Genomic DNA, 6,401 nt, shown 5'->3' with positions numbered 1-6,401 from the left:
CCCTACCACTCGCGAATCATCTAAAGCACTGACGTTGGAATCAAAGTGTGAATATGCCTTCTTGCTCCTCCTTTTATGCCGCAGATCAGCAAAATCATCAGAAGAATAATCATCTAAATGATGGTGACTCCTCCTCCTCCTCTTCTCCTTCCTACACTTCCTATTTCTTCGCCTGCGCTTCAATTCCAGCAATTTATGCCTGCAATTTACCTGATTCAGAAAGTGCATTCAATTCCTTAAAAAGAAAAACAAAAAAGAAATAGAAAAGTATTTTCAAGGTAATCCAACTACCCATACTGCTCAAAAGCAACATGAGATCAAAAAGTAAACCAAAATCCTAAATGCTCTGAATACATGGGATGGTTAAAAGACAGCAATTAGCATTGGATTAGCTTTGTATTTACTAAGATATTTCAGCAAAAGCCCAAGTGACAAAACATAAATCACACAAGACGCCTCAACCTTTAACAAAGTTAGCATAAAAACTTGTAATGGATTTGATTTACTTCATGAAACTTTCCTCTCTTCCAAAAACATAAATCTAGTGTCTCCTTCCAGTAATAAAATCATTCACTTTCTAAAGAAGAGCCACAGGAGCAGTTGTGTCATTTATCAAGCCACACCACATATTCAACAACTTATAGGCCCAATATCTTGGTTTCTACAATACCAAAACCACATTACTAGGAAATTGTTACCACTCAAATATGTGTGAAACTGCTCATACTTATCTGAAGGCAGAAAAATAACATAAACTTGGCCAGGTGAATGATTAGTTCTTTACCTGATAAACAGTAAGTCTCATGTAAACACGAGCATGAGTCAACCATCAACTACAACATATATAACTGATTAATTATTCATGAGCCAATGGACCATTCTCCCTCTTCCATGCGAGTACCCAAAAATCAAGGTGACGCTACAGAAACTACCATGTGATTCAAGGGTGAAAATTATTGAGACCGCTATTAGCAGGAAGGAAATAAAAAAGGCTAAACACACCAAAGTTAGGGTTCAAAACTACAACATTTTGTAGTGGTCGCTGTCAACAAATTCAAGAATTGGTTAGCAAATCATAACCACCCAAGGCATTTATAAGATTTTATCAATCCTCCACTCATTTTCTCTCATTATATCCCCTCTAGTAAAGTAAATCAATCCAAGACTACTCTTGCTAACGAGATATATTGAAAGAAAAAAAGATTAGGGACAATGCACTCTCTCCCGTCCTGTGATTGCTCTTCGTTTTAATAAATACTCTTTCATATCAGGTAAACAAAAATGAGAATACACATCCATGCAAGCACACAAAAATGTTACAAAGGGCATAAATATACCACAAAGACAGACAATACCCGTAATTAGCATAAAATTTTGCGAAACTATGGTGACATCCTGCACGAGAAAAAAAGTTGTGGAGATAGAAATGAAAACTTAGAAATTGAAGGAGAATGGCAAATATATCAAGACGAGTTATTATGTGGAAATCGTATGCTACGCTACGGTTCAGACGGGACGTGATTTGGACATCGATCGAAGAAGATGCAAAAACTTAAAGCTAGTGTCTCCTTACAGTAAAGGAATCATTCACTTTCTAAAGAAGAGTCACAGGAACAACTGTGCCATTTATCAAACAACACCACAGATTCAACAACTTATAGGTCTAATATCTTGGTTTCTGCAATACCAAAACCACATTACTAGGAAACTGTTACCACTCAAATATGTATGAAACTGCCCATAGGTACCTGAAGGCAGAAAAATAACAGAAACTTGGGCAGGTGAATGATTAGTTCTTTACCTGATAAACAGTAAGCCTCGTGTAAGCACAAGCATGAGTCAAGCATCAGCTACAGCATATATAACTGATTAATTATTCCTGAGCAAATGGACCATTCTCCCTCTTCCATGCGAGTACCAAAAATCAAGGTGATGCTACAGAAACTACCATGTAATTCAATGGTGAAAATTATTGAGACCGCTATTAGCAGGAAGAAAATTAAAATGGATAGATACACCGAAGTCATGGTTCAAAACTACAACATTTTGTATTGGTCGCTGGCAACCAATTCAAGAATTGGTTAGCAGATCATAACCACCCAAAGCATTTATCATATTTTATCAATCCTCCACTCATTTTCTCTCACTATATCCCCTCTAGTAAAGTAAATCAATCCAAGACCACTCTTGCTAATGAGATATATTGAAAGGAAAAAAGAAGAGGCACAATGCACTCTCTCCTATCCTGTTATTGCTTTTCGTTTCAATAAGTATTCTTTCATATCAGGTTAAAGAAAATGAGAATACACATCTATGAAAGCACACAAAATATTACAAAGAACATAGATATACCACAAAGACCACAACACCCGTAATTAGTATAAAATATTACGAAATTATGGTGACATCCTGCTCGAGAAAAAGGGTTGTGATGATAGAAATGAAAACTTAGAAATTGAAGGAGAATGGCAAATGTATCAAGACGAGTTATTATGTGGAAATCGTATGCTACGCTACGGTTCAGAGGGAACGTGATTTGGACATTGATCGAAGAAGATGCAGAAAAAGTGCACTCCTCGGCCCTTTCAGTGGTGTACTCCTGGAACAAGAGAAAATATTTTTAAGCTTATTATAAGGGGGCATGCAGTGGTGAGCTCCAGCCAGCCCTCCCAGTGCACGACGGCAGTAGAATGAGATGACGTTTGCACTAAATGAGCTTCTTTTGGGGGCATGATGAGGGCCTTCAAGAGCCGGCTCTAGGCAGTTCAAGTTGAGTACTTAGAGTCCCCGAAGGGCTTGGAAACCTGATGCGCAGCGTAGGGCCAGGATGGCCTACGTTGGGCACCAATACTGTCGAGATGCTCCGTGTGACATGCAAGGTTGCCCCGCGGGCCGCGAGACATCAGGGGTAACACCTCTCGTGCGAATGGGTGAACGAGGCAAAGCATTCTAAGACCTCGTGATCCAACTCATGGGATGTGCTATCGAATTCTAGCCGTCTATGGGGGTCCGTTGGCTAGAGATGAGCGATCGTGAGACGACGTCGTATTGTGCCAAGCCAAAAGGCAAGAAAGCATGTTGGGCATGCTGTGCGAGATCAAGGCAAGATGTCGGCATATCGAATGGGCCTCGGAATTATGATGCAGTCCTACTCGGGCGAGGCATGGAAGGCGACTGTGATGAAGGCGTGCACCTAGGATGCACCGAGTGAGCGTTGGGCATGAGATGGGTGTTGCGGGCGCATGAGTAGCGTCGTATGCCGAGGCGGAGCGAGGATGCTCCTTGCCATTGAGGAATGCGTCGGAAAGTTCCAAGATTGTGGGCAGACGCATGGCGGCAGACTAGCTGGTTGCGGTCGGCCTTTAAGAGGCCGAGAGCCTCGACGAACATGGGCATTTTGAATAGGCGAGTGCAAGGGCATGCGGTGCCACGTAGGGATGTGTTCGGATGTCGCGCTAGCGAGCTTTAGTGTTCAGGATACGCGACGGATAGTCGACATACTCTGATATGTGCGAAGGCTGGTCGAAGGTTAGGCATAACCTGAGATGCCGCACAGGCGAAAAATATATGAGAATTACATTCCGATGCGAGACAAAAGAGCACGCTTGTGACACCGTGAAAGGGCACCCAAGTGGGAACTGAACAACGAAGCCTCAACTGACAGCCCAATGCTACCCCAGCGGCCCCGCAAACCATCCAGCCCCGAGCCATAAATCCATAAATCCCATCGAACAATCACATAGACGATAGACCATTCAAAGACCATTTAATTGTTAAGGTTTTATGAACTTAAACCCCTTGGATACTTAAAACTATCATTCTTAATAACATCCCTAAATTGAATTATCACGAAAATCTCATTTTTCATTCTAATAACTATAATATTTCTCAATTATACTCTTCTATTATTTCTTAAATATAGTTATCGAATATTTTGAATTTTCTGTCAATTTCTCGCCACTAAAAAATTTAATTAAACACCAAGTGTTTAGGCAATAGGCCCGATGAAATTGAATAAATTAACTATAGTAAATGATTAAATCTAACAAATTTAAAAATTTAATTAACCAACTATAACATTTTTAAATCAAGCTTGATATTTAATTCAATACTAATTTAAATAATCAAACTCATAAAATATTACGTCGGTTAATATAAACTATATTTAATAAATAGAATATTTAAATAATATAATTATATAAATTAATATAAATTAAAATCTAAAATTTTCCTTACATGTTTTCGCGGCAAGTGTGTGCAAATGTGTGTTCATGTTCCAATTTGTTAAGCCAGCCTTAAACATATATATATATATATATATATATTATTTTTATTTTTATTAATTTAGACTTTTTTTAAAATACTGATTACGTGCTATCTAATTTTTTAATTCATATAATTTACTTTCAAATATTGTAATGAAGTTTAATTTATTTCATTCAAATTTTATTATATTTAAGTTTCAACCTATATATAATTTATTATAATAAAATTTAAATTCTCTAAATAATTACCAATTAGTCTCCTAATTGTTATAAAATTCTATGAACATCACAGCACATATTTAATTCAGAATATTTTTGCAAAAAATAACATTCGAAGGACAAAAACTATGAAATATTACAGTGGTATTTTGCAATCCCCAAAAAAATAAAGGATAAAAATATCAAAATTGTGAGGATCACCTGATTTATTTCGATAATTTTTATAAAATCCAATACCGAAAAGACCAAAATCAAAAAATATAAAAAAATTACAAGATTATTTTGCAACCTTAAAAGGTTAAGAGATAGGAATATCAAAATATCATAATTACACAACCAAAAATATATTTAAACCTACGGATTAAACAACGCCATATAAAAATAAAGTGACAAGTAAATTCTTATCCTCTAAATTCCAGAATACTCTTTGTAAATTTATTTAATTTTGAGAAGCATCACTAAATGACATTTATATAGTATATCATATTGATTTTATATAATTATATAAATATTAAGTAAATTTCAGCACATTAAGAGTGCCACAATTATTAATTTCAAATAAAAATTACATCCAATACTAATAAAGTAATTGAATCACAATGTAGCTAGTAATATTTTAATTGTGAAATTAACCTCAAATTTACATTTATTACATAACTAGACTTAATTAATTCCTTAGCAAATTCATCCCAAATATTATGTATATATATATATATATATATATATATATATTTGATGATATTGGTGATGATTGATCATATATACATAATAATTGAATTTCACATATGTATTTATCGTGACACATGTGCCTCGACACAAACCCTTGCAACTTGTCGTTTCTTATTTTACAACTCACATAAAAAAATTATTGATAACTTTTTTAACGCATTAATTGTTAATAAATTAAAAATTAAATATTTATACAATATATTATAACAACGATGATTATATTTTTATATGTAAAAATAAATATTAATATGTTATTTTTAATTTAATTAATAATAAAATTAAACGAAAGTGAATAAGTTTAATTTATGAGTGCAGCAATTGATAGGTTTTATCAATGGAAGGGCATTTTTAGCATTTAAAAAATTTGGTGTAAGTGGTATGATAACTACCTTTTTGTATCTATAAGATTCCTTTATAAAAGTATAGATTATAAAGACATTTGGTATTTAAAAAAGGGAAAAAAATATTTTTTTAGCCCGTTAAGTATGCCCAATTTTAGTTTTAGTCCTATAAGTATGCCCATTTTTTATTAACTCCAGTAACTTGCAAAATTGATTAGTTTTAGTCCTCCGGTTGATTGAATTTACAATTTGCGCATGAAAAGTGACATGGCATGACACTTAGATGCGTTTTTGTTTATTTATAATCCTATATAGCTAGAATGATGATGTGGAAGATAAATTGGTCATCTTTTGTGCAAGTTTGGAGAGAAGAAAAATCACCTTTCTATGATATGTTTATACAAACCACCTTTATTTTTTGCATAATTATAAAAATTACATTTGAAAATAAAAAATAAGGATAGTTTGTGTAATGATGCTAATGTTGTTAGGAGTGTGTGTAATTTTTTAAAAAAAGGAATGATTTATGTAAGTGCTATCGATATTTTGATTGATATATGTATAATTAATTAAAAGATATTTGAGTAAAAAGATCATATGTCTATAGGTATAAATATAATTATCCCTCTAAAAAATTATAAATATTTTTTTAAAATTATAAATTCTTTAATAAATATTTTCTTACAATGATTTGTCGTACCCACTAGGAATACTTTACGGTCAATGATGATGGTGATACATACAACGCAGTACCGCAGCCAGCTGAGACCTAGTCCCAAAATTCTTCCCCTCCACTGGCCACGCGGGCGGAGGGAGGGAGGGAGAGGGAGAGAGAGAGATGGCGGAG

This window comes from Sesamum indicum, linkage group LG8 (assembly GCF_000512975.1).
Source record: "Sesamum indicum cultivar Zhongzhi No. 13 linkage group LG8, S_indicum_v1.0, whole genome shotgun sequence".
NCBI lineage: Eukaryota > Viridiplantae > Streptophyta > Magnoliopsida > Lamiales > Pedaliaceae > Sesamum > Sesamum indicum.
The sequence above is the reverse complement of the archived record's forward strand: the minus strand, read 5'-3'. Positions refer to the sequence as shown.